Below are 20,825 nucleotides of genomic sequence, written 5' to 3'. Positions count from 1 at the left end.
TTAATTAATGTATTGATTTACTTATTGGCATATTGGGAACCTCCTGTTAATGTTTTAATTTAGTGAAGTCATTGTTTATGCTATTAGTGTGCTGTAACATACCTGTGGGGTTGAAGGCTACCTCTGACCAGCCCTGGTCACTGTGCTTGGTTGTATAAGATGCATAGGCTGGAGTACCTATAAATATTAGAGTGCAGCTGTCACAAAGGGATTGTGAGCAAGCTGCTCGGGACCTCGAAAACATAATAGCTTGGCACCCAGAAATATACAACTTTGATAACATATTGCAAGGTTACGTATTGGGGGAGAGGGTAGGAAGGTAGCAACTGCTTTTAATCTTTGTCTCTTTTTTAAAAATTGTTTTTCCTCCTTTGTACTTCTGGTATACATTAGATCTTTACAATTTTTATCACATTAGGATGTGACATTCCTGGCCTTGACAGTGCTTTTGTTTGGATATTTATAGCAGCTTCTGGTCATTGTTGAGCAAAGGAGATTGCCCTGCCCTCTGGCCCTTTCTTAAGCAGATTTTGGGCAGAAGCTCCTCTCATGTGGCACTAATTGAAAAGATTGGTGGAGGGGGTGTTGTGAGTGCGCTCCGGCTGACTCGGGTTTATCTGCCAGGGGCTAAGCCAGGGGAGGAAGGGAGGAAAAAAGGGGGAGAAGGGAGGAAAAGGGGAAGGAGGAAGAAGAAAAAAAAAAAAAAAAAAAAGGAGGGGAAGGGAGGAAAAAAAAAAAAAAGAAAAGAAAAAAAGCTTAGCTTTGCTTCACTCCGGTAGAGCTGAGGTCTCCCGGCCATCTGTCCGCGCCCGGGCGGCAGGGAGGGAGGCGGCTGGCTGCATCCCGGCGGGAGGGCGGCGCGGAGGGAGGCGGCCGGCTGCGCACCCCCACGGGAGGCAGGGAGCGGCGTGGGGCCGCGGCCGGGCTCGGGGAGCCGCTCGGCAGGTGGGTACCGCTGCTCGGCCCGCTGCGGGGGTGAGGGGAAGGAGCAGGTACGGGAGAAACCCTCGCTCGCTTTCTGGAGTTGTAAGGCGGCCGGGGAGGGGGTGCTGCCTGCGGGGGTGGGGTATTTTTTGGGGGGTGCTTTGTTTTGTGCTTGCAGGAGTCGAACGTACTACTTTTGTGGGTGCTTTAGGGGGTGAAGTTTCTCTCCTCTGCCTGCCCGGGACGGGCTGCGATGGGCAAAGTCGTGAGAAGCTCGAAACCAACAAGTTGTTGATAGAAGGGATTTGCGGGGAGATGGGGCCGGTTCATCACCCGCGCCGAGCGAGCCGCGCTAAAATAGCTGAAATTAGGGACTGTCCCATGGAAAGCGTGCGCTTCCTTCGGGTGAGTAACCCCGCCTGAGCCGGCAGCTCCGGGGTTTAAACGCGATAATGTCGTCTAGAGGCTGCGGGGTCTGTGTGTGTGTTTTTCCCCCTTTTCCTGCAGCCACCACCCTGTTAATAGTTTCCTGCAAGTTTGATGTGAAAAGGGGAGAAGAGAGCTGGTCCTGGCCAAGGGAAAGCAGAGGGGCTGCGGGGGGATCGTGGGGATTAGAAAGGCAGAGAATGAGAAGTTTCAGACGTACTGTAAACCAGCATCACTGTTAAAAGCAACAGAAGCGGAATATTGTCCCATATTTTGGGGAGTGTTAGCATTGGAAGTTGCTTTCTTTTATTTAGCTGGTAATGTTTCTGGAGGCTTTCTCTTTTTTAAGTTGCTAATATAAACAGTCTAAGTAAACAAATCATATCCTGTGTTGTGCAGTGGGAGAAAAGTTAACTTCAAAGTGTGTGTTTCTTAAAGAAAAGTTAAGAAATATATGGTTGCTTTATGATAACTTACGATAGCATTATTAGTATTAATAATTATAATATTATTCTTTTTTAAGTTGCAAGAAATTTTGTTACTATGTGCCAAAAACTATGCTTTAATCTCTTTGATACATTTGCTAGAACGTCCAATTGCACTGGGTATGGCTATGTTCAGTGTACAATTTCTATACGTGTTTCTGATAAACACTCATTTAACACATACTACCTAATGATATTTTAACAACTCTTGTGTAGATTATAGACCGCAAAATGCAACCATAGCTGGAAATTGCTGTGCATGTCTATCTTCAAATGTTTAAAAAAAGGAAGCGTGTGTACCATCTAGTCTAGTTGTAGGTCTTACTTATTTCTTTTATATGTGGTTTTAGAAGTAGAACAATAGTAAAAAATGGAGTTGAGCAGCTGGTAATCCATTTGTCCACCGCTTCTCCCTACGAAGATTCCTGGTGTAAAGTTCATGAGCTATCACTGAGGATGGTTCAAAATGGGACCCAGGAATCCGCCATACTAAAATCAGGCAAGAGTTTATAAAAATAAAATAAACTGAAAAGCTGAGGCTTGCCTACTCATAAACCTCTTAACAAATACGTCATCTATCTAGTATTCTACTCATTGCATTCAAGAAAAGGAAAAACTTGATTGATCATGTGGTTATTACTCCAAGCCTTAATCTGTAATCAGATGAACAAAAATATTTTTTTCTTTCCTTACAATCTGAAAGAGCTTGTTTCTTACAGAAGACCTTGCCCCCTTTCTTTATCTCATCTGTGTCCAGGCTGCAAAAATAAGTCCTTGAGAATGTAACTGTTTGTTTTACTGATTCAGTTCCTTATCGTTCTTGGTCTCCAATTTATGCTGGTTTAAATATTTCTGTAATATTGAAGTCAGTTGCCTTTACTTCCTTCAAGGACCATATTTAAAAACATCTGTAGAGTGTGTGCAGTATGATAAAGTGTAGCAACATGGGTATATTTATTTTATTCTTACACGGCTCAATACATTTTTCTTGTTACTTCAGAGAAGCTAGAAACATGATAAACGGTCCATTAGTGGTATTGGTAAGAAATACATTAACGCAAGCACACAGTCAGTAAGAAGGCATTTTTATTTGAAAGCCTTCTCATAACAGACCTCGCACTAATAATCTTAATGCGTAGCCGGTGCTGTGTATCTTCAGTGTTAGATTATATTTGCTTTTAGGTACTTTGTAAATATAATTTTTATTCGGGATAACTGAATTTCTACCAGATGTCCAGGTTCCTTGTTTCTTTTCAGCCTTTGCAGCCTCTGAATGCCACAGGAATTTGCTGGGCAAAGGACTGGGCATGCATGGGGTAGACGTTTCAGGATGCAGCCCTTCTTAGAAACTGGCCTCAGTATTGTAAGGCACTGAGTTCTGATATTAATGTAAAATGAAATGTGTTATTAAAAATATAAGTTGAATCCAAAGACTTGGTTGGATCCCTCAAGAAGAAGCTGGAATAGCCTTCTCTGACAGATTACTGAAAATGTGGTGAGCGACTCTTGAAAGCTGTGAGGGAAGCGCTCGGTTGTCTGTGCGTGAAGCTGCTTGCCACGCAGCCATCGCAGGGCAAGAGGCTGTCCTAGCTGAAACGCAGTGGTTTGCAACCCTCGTGGTGCTCTGCGCTGGGGGAAACGGGACAAGGCACAGGGGTGGGGGAGCAGAAGATGAGCCTTCCCTCCTTCTCAGGAAGGTTGGGATGGATGCTGGAGCTGAACACGCTGGGCGGAGACAACTGCAAAAGGACCCTGCAGTAGGGCAAGGGTGTATCACTGCAGCAGGAAGTCGCGGAGAAGATTGCAAAGCTACTGGGGGATGTAGCTGCAGCCATGGGTGCATGTGGCAGAAGTGTGAAAGGGGTACTTGCAGGAGGGAAGGGGTTGGAGTGGCAGATGCTGTGGCAAAACACGTGGTGGTGATAGTTTGAGGCAGGCAGAGAGGCTGGAGGTGTGATGGAGCAAGGAGTAAAGGCAGGCTGGTGGCTCCAGGAGCAGTCAGGAGTGCCAGAGCTCTTGAATGCTACTATAGGGAGACTTTGCAGCTGGATGGGTAACCCAGTTTGGGTGTTTTGGGTATAAAGAGTAAAAAGCTGGCAAGTGACCATCAGCATTCCCACTCGTCATCACGGACTGAAGAGGAAGTGTTGGGCAGCTGAGCTGCGGTGAGATTAGCTACAGCAATTATAACTGGGGTGCAGCGGGAAGGGTGGCAGCCAGGAGGCAGGGGGGTGGTAAATAATCTTTAGCCTTTTTCAGTTGCGTGCGTGAAATCTATTACAGTTTAAACCAAAACGTAAGGAACTCAAAATTAATCTGTAGCACTGAAACTGTTTACTCTCTTTAGTCTTCCCCGAAGATTTTCAGTTAGTGAGGTCTCCATCTTCTGAAGTTTCTAGCATCTCCAGTCATGATGTTGTTATAATGCACAGCAATTTCTTTTCATAGATTTTTCAAGATCATTTTTCTTTAAAAGAAGCCTTGTTGCACTTTTAATAACAGATGCACTTTGTTGCATTCATTTGCTAAGCAACAGACTCACTGTGTTGCCTATGAAGCACAAAAGCAGTGGAGGCTTTGACACACGAAGTAGAGCTTACGTAAAGTTCATGAGCAGCAGCAGAAAGAGTGAGGGATGAATTCTCTCGGTTTTGTTCCCTACCTTAAAATAGTTTAAGGTTGGGTATTTTTCTCTGCTGGCTGCCATCAGCAATAGAAGTATCAACAGGAGAAAAATGGGTCGCTTGGGTTTTAGCATTAAGCAGCAAATCCAGGGCCAATAGGATTTAGCTGGGATGTTAAGGTTTATTCAGTACATTTAGTTAATGAAGTTGGAAGGGGGGGTTAGAGGGATGGGGGGGTGGGGGTGGGGAGTCAGTGTCTGGGGTTGGGGGAGGGGATGAAATGGCCTCCTGCCACCGGGCGCATCTTGCGGTGACTCCTCCTGATTGATAGATGCTCCACAAGACAAAAAAGAGCTGAGCGAAGGAGGTTTTAATTAAAAAATACCAGCTTGGTGCCAGGTCTTTTGGATTAAAATCAAGGAGAAAATCTTTGTAATAGATATCCACATAGTCTTAAGGGTGTATGTTTTTATGGAGTGTAGTATCCATTGGTTAGGGGGAGGGAAAAGGGAGATGATAATATGTCTGCGCACCTATAAAGTGGTTATAAAGCCATGACAATATTCAGCAAGTATGTTAACATTCATCAATCAGGCACAGAAATCAAGCTCAGGTCAACAAACTCTCATTTGAGCAGCATGCCAAGATTTCTAGCAGACAGCCCCACCATCCCTGACGCAGACGGGTGGCCCTTTGCTGTGCTCACCCGTCGTCAGAAGCCTTTGTGTCCCCTGCCAAAGGCTGTCATGTTGTGCATGCACACGCTGTTCAGCATCTTGACTGGCTTTCTGAGCCCTGAAAGCCTTCAGTACAGAGACACAAAAAACAATTAGTATAGAAAGTCATTGTTATTTAAAGTAAATAAATAAATACAATAAAAGGTTATTATCTCTGCTTCCAAAAAGATGCAAACCAACGTGAATGGATCTTTTTTCCAAGAGGGTTAATGTATGCATTTTTTTTTTTATTTTTTTTTTTTAAATTCTGTTCCTCTACAGGCCAGACTCCCACTCGAATCAGACCTTATTTTTCCCAAAGCTGTAATTGTCATTTGGAGTCTGATGAACTTTCCTGTTCCACCCACCCCCTCAGAGCTCCATGCTTGACGTCGTAGCTAGACACTGCTGGGAGTCATTGAGCAGCGATTAAGACTGTCGAGACTCAGCCCAGTGACCTCAACAGACTTTTCTTCTGAGAAAGATGTGGGCATTGGTGGCAGGATTCAGCAAACTTATAAAATGAGTAAAAAGAGTCCATGTACCTGTTGTTCTCAGCATAAGCTAGTTGCTCAATAGCTTGGTACATGTGCGTGAGGAGGACCCTGTAGCATTTCTTAGTAGGATTTATTGCAGTGACACCTGCAAACTTCTGCAAAATGCTTCAGAGAGAATCTTAAATGTGTAATTTTTGATTTTGGTCATTTGACCTCATAAACAGTTTAAGACAAACATTTTCAAATAATTAAAAAAAAAAAGTAGTGATGAAAATGTTTAGAAAAACAATTTACACTTCTCTGCATTGTTCTGTACTGCTTTATTTCTGTTAGAGTCACAGTACTTTTACTGAAAATCTTTTGGCTATACTTAGACTAATTTAGGGACATGTCAGTAATAAGAAACAGAATCATTTCACTAAAATAAAAAAAAAATTAAAAAAACCCAAACAAGAAAACCAAAAAAAGCAGTTGACTGTGATTCTTAAAATGAGGCTTTATGAATGTTCAGCAAAGTTTTAGCAACTGGGGGTGGCTGTGTCAGAGCCGCAGTCCCAGGCACGCAGCAAGAAGCTGGGCAGCTGCATACAGAGCAAGTGGAGCTCTAGAAAAAGACTCCTGACATCTTTTAAAAACAAATAGATATGCATTTGTTGGTAAGCAAATACAGATAAGATATTAGCGCTGATGTGAGGATTACATGAAATGAAATCTGAACAGTCTGGTTGTCCTGGTGGCAGCAAGGGAAGCAGAATACCATCCCAGATGCAGAGCAGTACAGAAAAACAAAGACAGGGGTATGTTTCCCAAAAAAAGAGTACTTTTGGATGTAGCTACATGGCAATGAAGTGCTTGGTGCAGTGTCCACACCATCTAGTCGTGTATTTATGATGGCTTATTACCTTTACCCTTGTTGGCTTGTATTCTTCTAATCAATGGGCAGTAAAACACCTATTCAGCAGTTGACCCTGATTTAAAAACTAACAGAAAGATAGAATCTGAGCTTTGAGGACCATAAAATGACTTTTCTGTGATTTCACTCAATTAACAAAACTGTGTGCGTACCTCGAGGATCTCATTAGCATGATTGTGGCTGCATGCCAGCATCTAGCCAGAAGAGCTAATGGAAATTTTGCTGGCTGTTTCCTAACATTAAATATTCTATAGAACAACAGCGGAGATTTTAAATGAAATGGGTCTGAAAACATTGGGTGCAGATGCAACCTTTGTAAATGCTGTAAATCCACTCAATAATTACTATATAGTACTGGATTATATACTGAAAGTCCCTGAGCTGCCTGGATCTGGTGGAGATTTGCTTATGTACGATCAAAGTGATTAAAAAGACTGTTTGCCTTTTTTGTTGATGTATGATATACCTATGAGAGTAAATTAAAATAAAATGTTTTGCTCCTGGAAATAGGAAAATATACAAGATGTTCTGATCCACTATTGTTCTGATATTCAACTTCAGAGTTTTCATTCACAGTGATGAGAATCAGGTTTGGAGTCTCAACTCCTTTCAGTTCAGAGATGTTTAAATCAGCGGGTTTTGATCGAGAAGAAGGGAACATCAGAAGTCGCACTGTTAGATTTCTCTGGGAAGAGCGAGGGCTCCAGGCAGACACTGAGAGAGATATACTTCATTTCCCTCTCCCTCCTTCCCCCATCAGCATTCACACTGTACAAATACAGATGCCCGGCAGGTAGCGGAAAGAGTGTCGCTGTTAATTAAGTACTGTGAACATCCCACGATGCTTACTGGGGACTGGGGTGGGGTAGGGGTGGCTGAATAGAAATCATAAGGGCTCTTAAACCTTGCTGGTAACAAAGTCTTAATGTACCTGCAGTGTTTGTAGTGTCAGATAAGATACTCTGAATTTGACCCTGTGTTTTAAAATATTGCTGAAATTTTGAAGGCTTCTGTTGTTTGTGCGGGAATTGCATATCTCTTATAAAAGCCTCTAATGTGAGCCGTGGTGGTGGAGCCTCCTGAAGCTCTACTTTCCCATGACTACCTACAGCTGCTTCTCAAACTGTCAGCCTCCAATGCTGACAGAGATGCATCTGTACTTGGGGGTGTCTGTTGTGACCCTCACATGCTGGTCGTGACTCTTTCCCACACATTTAACTAGCGTTGCTGTTGGCCTCCTGTTTGCCTACAGGAACCGTAATTTCCTATATATCTCTAGTAGCTTCAGTGCCAGTTAATCTGTCAGCATATCCTATTGTAACTTAGTACATGACATCATAGTACTCAGCCTCTCATTGGTAGCTAATTAGAGTTTGTGAGTAATTTCACCCATGCCTTAAAAAGCATGTTTTAAGAAGACACTGGTCTTCAGCTGTGGCATGGTAGCTTCAGGGAGATCCTGGTTCTGGAGCAGACTGTATTAGTTTAAACACTAGAAATGCAAGTAACTTCCTTCTTCAGCTAATAAGACCATCATGAGTGAATGTAACGGCAACTCACCTCTTTTGTGTTGTCCCAGTGTAGGATCATGTCCATGACCGGTTACTGTCAGCTGATGAGTGATAGATGAGCAGTACTTTATAGCCAGTGGGCAATACGATCTTGCAGTTGTGTGAATATACTTTAATGTGGTTGGATTATGCTTTTTGATTTCTCAGAAACATCCTTGCTGCTCTCTTGGTTTTCAGTTTCAATGAAAATATGATAAAAGGCAGAGTTGTTGCCATTTTAGGCAACCTATCTTAATTCCTGTATTTTCTGATACTAGTTTTCTTCTGACACAGGGAGCCTTAACTTTTGGTTTTGCTACACTTTTAGAGGGTTTTGTTTGTTTACTTTGTTGTTTGACTGGGGAAAATGTATTACCACCACTTGTGGTGGATTTCACATATATATGCCAGTTTTGTTGGTAGCCACTTCTTAACCTCAGACTTACTGGGAGAAGATTGCTGACATGGGATTTGGACCCTGGGCTTTGCCTTGTCATCCCTGGGTTTCATTTTAGGGTAATCTGCTCACTGGGACCTATTCACTTCTAATCCTGTTCATTGTCTGAAAGGAAATCAGTCTCACAGCACTGTGACCTTTTCTTGCCTGTTGTACCTCCGGTTAAGAAACAGCCCTGATCTTACTTTGAGAGGGTGTGTGAAGTTACTGTGGAGTTGGCAATAAAATGCAAGCGAGGCTTTACAAAAAAAGTGTACAGAAACTATCCTTTTTACTGTGCTTTTATTACATTGGATTGTGCACAGATGGATGGGCTTTTAGTTGGCTCAGGAGTAAAGGGCCCACCAATATATATCTAAATCTTTCGAAAGCAACTTGAATTCCCTTAGGAGCAATGCATTAAAGTGCCTATGAAAATGGAGTTTTCTTTTACCTTGTGACCTTTTTGCTTTCCCATTACTAGACAGGAAAGATCCAGTCTCCAGTGAATATTATTATTAGTCAATAAAGTTAAAAGCAGCACATCATATGTATATTGAGAGATAAATAATAATGAAAATAGCCAGAACTAGGGTTGCCCACGGCTACTAATAAAATGTCACCTTCATTTTAGCTCTGTGTGCCTCTGAGATCATACATCAAAATCTGATGCTCTCAATGAGAATACAGCTGAGTTCACAGATAAAGAAATGTGTTTCTAAATAATATCCTTAAAATATACTGGACAAGTGTAAAAGATTGCAGATGCACCTAAAACGTGTTTCATTTCTAGTTCCTCCACTGCTAATGCAATTCGGATTTTTCAGATACATATAACTTTATATAGGGGGATTATCTTATGTGAAGCTTAGTAGATTTTACAAAATCCTTTCTTGGATGTGTTGATTTCAGAGATATTAATTCTTGCTTGAAACACTTAACTGGGAACTTAGCTACACCTTTAAACCATGGCTGGCAACTTTCTAAAGAAAATTATCATGTTTATACTACATTAAATTTCTTGCACACTTTTGTTTATAGAATCTAAGAAAGTTTTGTGTACGTTTTTGTCCAAGTTTAAAAGGAAATTAATTTGCACTGTTATCTCTGCTTTCTGAGAAAATTCTGAGAAACAAGTCTGTTGCTAGGAATGGTCACAGAAACATCTCAGCTGAAGTAGTTCTGGGTAGGTGCTTCTAGTTTCTTAATGGTAATTGCAGTTTTTTTGGAGGGTGGGGATATTCACAGAATAAAACCACTTTGGACCTGCAAATATGTCTAAAACAGAAGGCAAAATCATCTTCAAAAATCACATCCTCACAGATTCAGACTAGTGATGACTTTGCCTCAGCGTGTCTTCTGTTGCAAGCCTTATTTCAAGAGATTATCAGTCAAAATTTGAAAACTACGCAGACGTCTCTTGCAGAAAGCCTATGATCTGTCTAATGATCCTCAATACTCTGGGGAAAGCCAGAGAAAATGGTGAGCACTTGCATGCTTTTCATTGAGAACCATTTATTAGGGTAGACGTCAAACGGGTAGGCTGTAGTAATGAACTGAAATGGGTTTATAGCTCCTGTTGTGAGACTAGCTTTCACGTATGCAGCTTTGAATAACTGCTTGTGTAACAGTCTCTCTTGCTTTCACACTTCTCGTTCATGAAAAGGACTCATTGAACTGTATTTGTTCAAATAAATCTCTTCTTAATTTATGATGTGTAATCAGCAAGTCATGGAGTTCATCTGTATTAATTTTAACGTAATAATGTTGTTCAATTACCATTTAGCCAAAGTCAGTAGTTTTGTTGTAAGCACTGGGTGCCTAATTTATGTACCTATCAGTAGCTTGTGTACACACATAGTGACTTTGTGACAAAAATAGTATTGGAGGGGATTCTGAGCCATAAATATCTTCTGTTTCTCTTTTTTGGCAATCTGAAGTGACACTGATCTGCATTCTTAGCCAATGAGGACCTTAGATTTGTAACTGTAGCCATATTGTAATACCACTTCGCTTACCAGCATCTTCTGTTGACTTGGGCTGCAAGGTGGCATCTCATTGTGAAAGTTGTGTGTGATACTGCTCCAGCTCATATCTGAATAAGATATGAGCTTTTCCCCAAGTAACAAGTGATAGGATGAGAAGAAACAACTTCAAGTTGTGTCAGGGGAGGCTTAGATTGGATATTAGGAAAAATTTCTTCACCAAAAGGGGTGTTTGGGCAGCATTGGAACAGGCTGCCCAGGGAAGCGGTTGAGTTACCATTTCTGGAGGTATTTAAAAGATGTGTAGATGTGGCACTTAGGGATGCAGTTTAGTGGTGGACTTGGCAGTACTAGGTTTACAGTTGGACTTGATGATTTTAAGGATCTTTTCCACCCTAAACAACTCTATGATCCTAAGATCCATGGAAGCTGTGTTTCTGCAGGCTCTGTCTTCTTCCCCCATCCATTTCTCCTGATTTTCCTTCCCCACTTCAGAAGATAGTCTGAGTGGTTAAGCCCAGGTGGCACCTTCTGTTGGGTTAAAGAAGAAAGAAATGGGTTTGCAAAGATGGACTGGTGGAAAGGCAGAGTAAGAGTGGTATGTTCATGAGATGAAAAAGGGAGAGTGAAAGTCATTGCAATATGTTTGGACAGAAAACGCTTACCTTGGTGTGTGGATTGTTTTTCCACATTCCTAAGAGGAGATATTTTTAATGACATGGGAAAGGTCTAGTGGTTAGTACAGGAACACTACACCACTTCAGTAGGAATACAGACTTCCCAAAACTTATGCATTTTCATTTCAACCACTTGGAACATTCAGCAGTGAAATATCTAAAAGATCATATTTTGGTTCTAGGCAGGCTTTTTTCTTTTTTCCCTTCAAAACTGCCTCAGCCCCAGTACTTCTGATGCCATCTGAAACAGGAGTAAATGCCACAAGAAAGTGCTGCGGTGGCATGTGAGCATACAGTCTTGGATGGCATCCAGCGCATCTGAAACCTCTGTGTGAAGTTGTGCGTGTCGGCATGTCTGCTTTAGCAAGGGACCCTTAATGGGATGGAACAAGTAGGCTTTGGTTGGTTGTTGCCTGATCCTCCCTAGTAAACACTGGTGTATTGTCTAGTGTGCTGTAAGAGTACTGTAAACACAAGTGCATGATGTAAAAATAAATTCTAAAAAAATCAAACAAAAAAGCTCTTTTGCAGTTAGGGGAAATCTGTAGCTCTAGTTACACTTTTAATTACTGCAGTGTTTCTCTTACAGAAAGTGCCAATTATGATTATGTATCTTGGGTGTGTTTGCAGAAAAATTCCATTGTACAGATGTTTGTCAGCAAACGGACTGCAGTGGATTACCTGTGACATTTCCATAGCAGGAAAAGATGTCTCAATTGGCCATGTTTATGCAGCAAGTTGTGTATTCTTGTTCCACTGCACATGTGAGCTTTCATGACAATTGGCAATCAAGTAACAAAATCTTCCCAAGATGTGTGGAGCGATGCTATTAAATATGAAAAAAATTCTTGCTTACCTCTTCATAAGGCCATTGTAAATCAGTTGGGTTATCAGACACGCACTTAACAATATTACAAGTGTTCGATCCAAGGTAAAATACTGATGTTTCAAAGAATTCAGTGTGCAGAGTTATACCTGGTTATGAGTATGTATGTATTATGCAAGGAGGATGTTCCCCAAAGGTGCCTAACAAGGCCTCCCCCAACCCTTGGCTCAGTCTGTGGTCGGGGGAAGAGAGAAGCACGTTCAAGCAGAGCAGCTCTGAATTGCCACCTCAGGAGCTAGTCATTCTCCCCTGATTATTGGAAGCCTCGCTGGGCTGAAGTTAACCCCTGAACATAAGTCCACTTGGATACATCAGTATTTGGCTGCCTGCAGTGCAAACTAGTGCGTCACTGCAGTCCTCCTGCCGATCTTTTAAAACTACCATTAAGTGGGCTACTTGTGTAATGACAGCGATGTAGCCACAGCAGTACAAAGCCAGGGAAGAGCCCGAGCTTTTACTGGCCTCCAAATGTGGATGTGCAGGTTGTGCTTACGTCTGTGTGGTTATGGATACGCTGCCTGCACAGTGCCCAAGGAAATAATTGCCCTCAAGTTAGCAGCAGCCTTCTGGATCTCATATAAATCTTAAGGCCAGCTTCTTGTCATCTTTTGTGGACTCTTGCTGCTCTGTTGAATATATTTGCAAAGTCAAATTTCACTTTTTTTTTTTTCAATCTTTGAGGTAAATCTCTACTTCCTCATCCAAACTTATTTGCTATGAGCAGGTATTTCTTATGATGACATTATCTGAAAATTTTCAAGTTGGCTTAATTGAGAGGAAGTCTTCTCTTACTGTTTGAGACACATCCTGGGCACTCACTGTATGTCCATCTTTAACTGTTTTGACAGGTTATTTGCCATGTCAGTGCCATTTTTCCTGTCTGTGGTTAGTATTAACAACCTGTCTCTCATCAGTTGCAGGGGAAAATAAAAATACATCTTCTGGACAACCTGTCTTCTAACTTTAAAACTATACTCCACTTTGATGTCTCTTTGTATTCATCCCTGCTATTGGGTACCCAGACAGCAAAACAAACCCCGGTCCATTCTGTTGGTGGGTGACCATAGGGTTGGGCTGTGCCCTGCTAGGCACAAGATTCGCCTGTTTTAGTTGAAACAGCCATGTGCGTGAAATGTCTCCACCTTGATTAAAATGCAGTCCCATGCATACTGCTGTGGGGTGTTAGATTTTGTGAATGTTTGGCCTATATTCTTCTGTTCAGTTTTTTCCTTCTTTAGCGAAAGGAAATTACTTCTCATCTTATCCTCTACCAGGACTCTAAATAATTCTCTTCTTTCATCTATATTGTTACCTGTAAGTTATTTATAGACTATGATCATATTTTTCTCAATCCTCTTTTCTGGATTATGTAACTTTAGCTTCCTTAGTCTGTCTTCATATTCAGTATCTTATCCTCCAATTCCTATATCATTTAAGTTAGCCTTCTTTGTATATGCTTAGTTATTTTATATCTCTTTCTGCAATCCTTTGAGATAAGAGCTGTATGAGATATTCCATTTGTGGTCACGTCATTGCTTTGTACTGTGGAATTATTACCCCCTTGGATTTATAGGAGATACAAACACATCGAAGACCAGCAATTGCTTCTCCTGCAAACAGATCAAACTTGCAATGTAATCTTCGATCTCCAATCAAATATTGACCCTACTTTCAAAAGGCATCATGCTTGATGCTTTTAGGCAACTACAGTTTTTGTCAGTGCTGCTTATGTTCCAACCTAAAGCAGGAATAGCTTTATTTATTATGAGTAAGTATTGCCTTGCTTCTGCATCAGCACATTTCAAATTTTGTGGATTGCTATATTCTTTGGCTTAGTAGACAAGGGCAAATCAAATGGAAGGTGCAAAATATTTCCTCCAAAGTACATGAACTTAATGCTTTAAATGGACTTTAAAAAAAAAAAAAAAAAGCTTTTAATGGACTTTAAAACAAAACAAAACCCCAAAACAAACAAAAAACCACCCAACCCCAAAACATTTTAAAAATCATTCATCTTTTCTTGATATGTATTTGGGTTTTGGTTAATTTACATGCATATTTCTTATTTCTGATTTAAAGAAAGCAACAAAGTGATAGTTCCAAAATAGAGAGAAACCAACTGCGTATTAGACCAGCTGCTGGACATACCAGAAGTCTCACAAAACCAAATTCAGTCTCTGTGTTTAGGAGGCCTCTAAATTTTTACAGACTTCATTGGTTTTGTTCTCCAATTCATCCCCAGTGCCGCAGCACATCAAACTTCTGAATTGTGTCAGATTTATCTATCTTGAATTCAAGATGTTTTCAGTTTCGGTGTGATCCAACAATGAATTACGCTTATAAATCAAATTACATAGAAATATCATGTGGTTCTATTAATGACATCTGTAGTAACTTTTATAACTAAAACAAAAAATCTTTATTTTAACTTTCTGTAATTTTCTTCTAATGTGCATTTTCCTAGTCGGTAGTCTTTTTCTGCTAAATTTATCCTATGTGTCTGATTCTTTCTCTACTGCTATTTCTCCTCCCTCGAGTAACATTTAGCACCTTTTACATCCTTCCAGAGTTGCTTATCTGTGTGAAACAGCTCACACTACTGGCGTCTTGTATTGTTCTTGCCTCAGTGAATGCTAGAATTTCAGAATTAGTAAGAAAGCAGTTTGTTCCTTGATTGTCAAATTCTTCTACTCATCCAGATGTAAAGACTTAGTGCCGATTGTGTCACCATTGGTGGTTTCTTACTCTTCCCATCCAGATTTATCCTGGCATCAGTGGCCAAGTTTCTTATTTGCTTCTATACTAGTCTATGCCAGAGATTTTTGTTTCATTATCTTCAGTTGGAAAAAATTTAAGTGTTGCTGTAGTATTGTATGAAATATTTTGATGCAGCATTCTGGATGATGCTTTATCATAATTCAGCTGAAAGTTGAATAAGGCAAGCTGTCTTTAAAATGTGCCTGCTTCCTCCTGTGATGAAGGTCCTTTTCAGTTGTTGGCAAATCCATTCTGACTGTTAGGTTATACTGGGTATTTAAAAATAAAAAAAGAAAAAGTTTTAAATGCATTAAGTGCTTTAACATTAGTGCAAAAATGAATGTCATTAAGTAGTCTAATGAGCCAACTGTGTTCCCTTTTGAAGTTATCAGACACTGAGATCTGGGAGAGCAGTGGTAGTTCTGAAAAGTTGAAAGGCAGTCCTGCTGTCCCAAGGGAAGCCCAAGGAAAGGGGACTTGCTACAAAAATTGAACTGGAATTTAAAAATAACGGGATTTAGTGAGAAAATTTAAGCCATTTGAAGGCATCTTTCTAGCCCCAAGCTGGAATCTTGTCTCATACCTCATTGCCACTGAATCTGCAGAGACATAGCTTTTATTACCATCTCCTTGGTAAATGACTAGTTCCTTCCTAATGTCCGTCTCGGGCTATTAGATGTGGAGTTCATCTTGCCATACTGTGCTGGAAGCAGAGGAGTTTCAGGATGGTTATTCCTGGCTTGCCTCCCCAATCCTCAGAGTAGGTCTCTTGAAGGCCCTTGCTATTATTGTTAACTGAAGAGTGACAAGGGGCAATTGGGGGGGCTGTTCCATGAGTGCCCGAGTTTAGGATATTGGAGGGGTTATTATTTATTTATTTTAGTTGGCATCATTTAGGGTTAGTAGCCTGTTCAGGGAGTTTGTGTTGTAGTGCATAAATAGCATAAGAAAAATGCGCGGTGGAAGACAGATACATACAGATAACAGGTTCTCGAGACTAAAAGAAACCATTTGGTTCCTACTTATACAGCTGAAGCTTTCTGTATTGTTTTGTTTCTGAAACAAACGATGCTGCCATGTTACTCCGGTCGGCTGCAAAAGCCCAGGAGCGCCCTTGCAGCCCTGCAGAACTGTCTGGCATGTGGCGACGAGACCAGAGGATGGAAAGATGGTATGAGTGGGATCCGCACCACAAGTGTGTGTTCAACCCCATGGTATTTATAGGCTCTTACAGTGCTGTTGGTAGGCAAGGCAGAGGCAGGGAGCATGCGGTCACACTGCTTGTGGTCACGTTGTCAGCAACAGAGGAGAGATGAGTGTTTGGGGTTTTTGGTGGGGTGGGTTGTTTGGTTGGTTTTTTTGTCGGTGATTTTCTGTTGTTTTGGTTTTTTCTGATCTAAGCCGTGCAGGTTGATTAGTCTGTTGAATGTAGACAGCTGACCTGCACAGACTAGCTGCTGTCTGAGTGGCTGTGTACCTTCTGGGATGAGCAGAAATCACAGTTAAACAGCTTCATCTCACAAACATTGGAAATGTAACTACAGCTACTCCTGAGCTAGCACTCATGTATGGGGGGAGGGGAGGGGGGAACAACAGACCCCTTTGCAAATGAACCAGATCTTCGAGGTCTGAGCAGTAACCTGTACTAAGTTTGCTTACATTGTAATGAATTATCCTTGCAGGGAAACTGACTCCTATCCATGCAGCTTTCTGGTGTCTGGAGGGAAAAACATAGTCTATAGCCATTAGAAGAGCTGGAGATGAGGTAATCATAAGATAGGAGTGATCGCTGGGTGTGATGCACCCCTTCCCATTGCCCCTGCTGAGGCCATGCCTCCTGTGGCACACACCTTGGGTCCCACACCTGGGACCCAGATACGTTTGGCACATGAGGTCACCAAACGTTGCTGGCACTGGGCTGGGAGTTGGGTAGCTGGCACCCCTTGACACTGCATTAGTCCGTCTTGACAGAGAATCAGAGGTGGGAAAGGACAATTTTGTGGAAAGTTAGGACATCAGAAGTTGATGCCACAACACTGCTACAGGCTTACAGATATTGTCTCCTAACTGCTTTTTTTGCCTTGGTAGTCCTTGAACCTTAATTGCTTTATTCTTTGGCTTGTGATCAACATGACCACCATAGTGTTTGTCTTAAGGTCTGTCTTTAAATTGGAATAGTACAGAGGACGCTTACAGAGGCAGGAACTGTTCTGCTATCCCTTCAGCTCTCTCTTCTTTCTTTTTTTTTTTTTTTTTTCTTATCTGCCACAGAAAATGCGACACAGAAATTGGAGTAGCAATCACTTTGTCCACTCTTGACTTGTACCCACATTTAGACATCAGATCAGGAAAGTTAAGTTGCAAAGTGCTGTTAAGCAATAACAGTTTAAGACGAATGGGAAGCGTATTAGTTGATAGTGCTGGAAGGGCTTAGGCAGAGACTGATGATACAATGTAGGGTTAGGTCACTCAGGTTAACTCTCGATTTCTACTCTGTGCCTACTGATCAGGCAGTTATCAATGGTAAGGAAGCCATTTCTAGTGTGATGAGTTATTTTACTCTATGTTTGGCAGTAGTCTCTGCAAAGACAAGACTATATATTTGAAACTCACTTTAATTTTTCATATCTTATGAACCAAGGCAAATAAATTCCAGTGGAATTTTCAACAACATCGTTCTTTTTTTTAGCTGCTTTTTTTTTTTTTTTTAGTAGTTTTAACATTACTTTCAACTCTCTCTAATTAAGCAGCCCAATTGCAGTTGTGTGAAGTAACAAAGATATTCAGTAAGCTTTCGTGGCCACATAAGGGAAAGTCTTATATTTTATTTCATCCGCAAATCTGAAGGATTTTTCTGAAGTACTCCATTATTCTTTGAAGCTTTTCTGGACCACTGATTCCTAGCTCATCAAAATCAAGTTTTTATTGAAGTGGAGTGTTTTGCAGATTTATAGTAATACAAGTATGAACATTAGATCTGTCAGGTTGTTATATTTATCACTTGTTTGGAAAAAAAATGGTGTACAAATATCCCTGTTCTGCATCTTTTGTTCCACAATGAAGATTTCTGGTGTTAACTGATCTTTGTTTATATTTCATGTACTTCATTTGGATCCCTCTGAAAGCACAGTTATTTCCAATTGCATATCAGAGGTGTTGACTCCGCCTCAATGTTCATCAGTTATACAGAGATTGAAAGAAAACATTTTTTTTTTGCTTTTTATCAAGTGCAAGAGTAGATGCATGCAAATTTTATGGTTGATGTGTTCATGAATTCCCTTCCCCCTTTTTTGATCCATCTTTGATCCTACCAAAGAGCTTTGAATTTGAGCCAGATTTCTCTGGGAAATTTTCCCCTTGATGATGATGTTCACCAGGAAAGGGATTTCTATGGTATGTTAGCAGGGTAAAAGACTTAGTAATAGAGATGAGGAATAAGTAACATCAAAACCACTATGCAAAAAAAAAAAATTGATTATTGCTGTCTACCCCATAAATTTGTAGGCATTTTTTCTAGTGATTCTGTCAAAGTTTTGTCATGTTTTCTGTCAAATTGCACAATCCCTACATACAAATCAGTCTGATAAGGATTTTTTAAAATCATTATTTCTTGTCTAAATTATGCAGAGGAGGGGATGCCGTTATTGGAAAAAGCCTGCATAATCATCTGGATTGGGCCTCAGCCAGTGAATGGTAACTGTATTGTTCTTTCCTTTCTGTAATACAGTGTATCGCCACAAGCCATGATGTGCCGTTGCCAAGCATTAGAGTTAGAGCTGAGGCTTAGTGCTCAAACCTTTAGTCAAAATTTGGAAAGGAATGGGGGAAAAAAAAGTACACAGCCAGGAAAACATTTTTTTAAATGCCCACACTGAGTACACTCTATAAAGATTAGAAGGGATGCGTGTCTTCAAAACCAACATGTGTACAAAACATAGATTGAAAGAAGTGCTCCAGGGGCTTCAATGATCGGTGGGCACTAAGATACTTTTCTTTCCAAATTTGTGCCTGAGGGGATATCTGTCATGTAGAGGACTCTTCATGTAGTCCGCATAATGCTGAGCTAGGTCGGGTCCTTTGGGTGAATCGTCTCTGTTGCTAAACGGATGCATGAGATACTCGTGAAGGAAATATGGAGGTGACTATACGTAGTGTAAAGCTGTGTTACAGCAAAGAACCCTCCCCTCACTCCAGTGGAACTAAGGGAAGAAACTAAGGTGCTACAGGCACCTATAAGAAAGATTTATTTTTTTTTATTTTTTTTTATTTTTTTTCATTTAAAAAAAAAAAAAGCTTTTGAAGGTTTGTCCCATGTCTGGTGATTCTAAAACCATGGCCTAGGAGAGTATTAGGTTGAGGCTGATCCCAGAAATCCCGTATAATTGAGTGATGATAAACTATAGAAAGGAGGATTGCAATGTAATTCTTACTTGAACATATCTAGAATGAAGAGACCTGAAAACGTAAGCATCTGTGATTTCAGTTCAAAGAAATATTGTCCACAGAGCATGGATAGTGTGCATCTTCTCTCTTTTGGGGGAAGTTATGATAGCAGTATTCTAAGCAAAGCTGCTAAATTGTAATAGAGATATCTTTAAAAATGTTTTTCAGCCTATGGTCTGTGAATCATACTTCAGAAATTCATGACAGGTGAAAACAAAAAGTGAGTACTTTGCCTTGGGCTTAATTTTTGCTTTTCAGACGTCTGCATCTCTGCTGGAAAATATTTAGGGATCTGTGAATTGAAAACAGTTGAAAAATCACTGACCTGAAAATATATTCCCTTGTTTTCAGAAAACCAGCAAGACTGAGTTAGCAGAACATTTCTCTATGGTGATGGTGATGCTGATGTCTTCTCTCCCTACCCCCCATTCTACAAATGGATTTCGTGATCTGTAGCTAGAATATAGCCTTTCATTTCTTATGGTCAAAACCTTTTCTAATGAGATCTTTTTGCATTGAAAAATCAGCATGGAGCTTTCCTGGGCTGCTTGTACAATTATCTGATGTACTGCAAATTTAAATGCAAATGAAAAGTTATATTAATTTGAAAAAAAAAATAATGTTTTTCAATTTAATTAATTTTAAATGGTCAGTCTTGCCAAAGAGATGAAGATGTTTTACAGTTCTGGATCAAGGCTTATTTCTATTTATGCCTCCACCCCCAAAAAATGTACTACTGTAAATGAAACTGAGATGTGTCTACACGAGATATCATAATTATCCATGACAGTGCAGCCTGCCTTTGGAAAGCATGTACTACAGGCACAGCATTCATATGTGTTACGGACTTCTGACCTTAAGCAGATGTCATTATTTTAGTCATATGGGCAGGAAAGGTCAGAGTTTATTCATATATACTTACATTAAAATAAAGAACTGTAATGTATATATATACATGTGGTATTTTTGTTTGGAGGTTTGTAGAAAGAGGTTACTTCTAAAAGGTGGTTGGGATTGGGCTATATTCTGACAGAAGATGGTGTTTTAAGGGATGTGGCATTGGTTTTTTTGGTGTTTGGGATTTCACCCCCACCCACCCCCTTGGGTTTTTTCAGCATGGAACACGTAGGAGGTTGCTGTTACTGAAATTATGTACTGAAAGCACTAGGGCTGTGTGGGGTTGACATCAGTACATGTCATCCTCGTGAAACATCCTCATTTCTGATCGTAGCCTTTAGCAGCAGTCTTGAGCAGGAAAACATTCTTCCAGTTCAGGCCATTGGGGCTTGTATTCGTTGCAGACCACTCTTATGCAGGCAGGGAAGCTGTAGCTCGTGGAGTTAATTCTACTGCATTTTACTGGAACACTGCTGCGATAGTTACGACCTTCCTCCTTTCCTTTATATAAGACCGTATCATTTTATTTTGTTATGTTACCTGAAGCCACCAGGTTAGCCAAATAACTTTCCAGCCTCAAAGCAAAACATCAAACCATCCACCTTTCCT

General features: G+C 40.7%; 1 protein-coding gene across 3 annotated transcripts in view; it reads left to right on the top strand.

The window, feature by feature from the left end:
* The first annotated feature begins 889 nt into the window (after nucleotides 1-889).
* LOC141463991 (poly(rC)-binding protein 3-like) overlaps nucleotides 890-20,825 on the top strand; it is a 149,173-nt gene continuing 129,237 nt past the window's right edge. The window contains exon 1 of one of the 3 annotated variants that reach the window (XM_074146700.1): nucleotides 890-945. The gene's annotated coding sequence lies outside the window, so the exon portion shown is untranslated. The remainder of the gene's footprint in view (nucleotides 946-20,825) is intronic. The other 2 variants (XM_074146702.1, XM_074146703.1) reach the window with 2 other exon arrangements.

Source organism: Numenius arquata, chromosome 4 (genome assembly GCF_964106895.1).
Source record: "Numenius arquata chromosome 4, bNumArq3.hap1.1, whole genome shotgun sequence".
Taxonomy (NCBI): domain Eukaryota; kingdom Metazoa; phylum Chordata; class Aves; order Charadriiformes; family Scolopacidae; genus Numenius; species Numenius arquata.
This window is presented reverse-complemented; position numbering and strand designations above follow the sequence as displayed.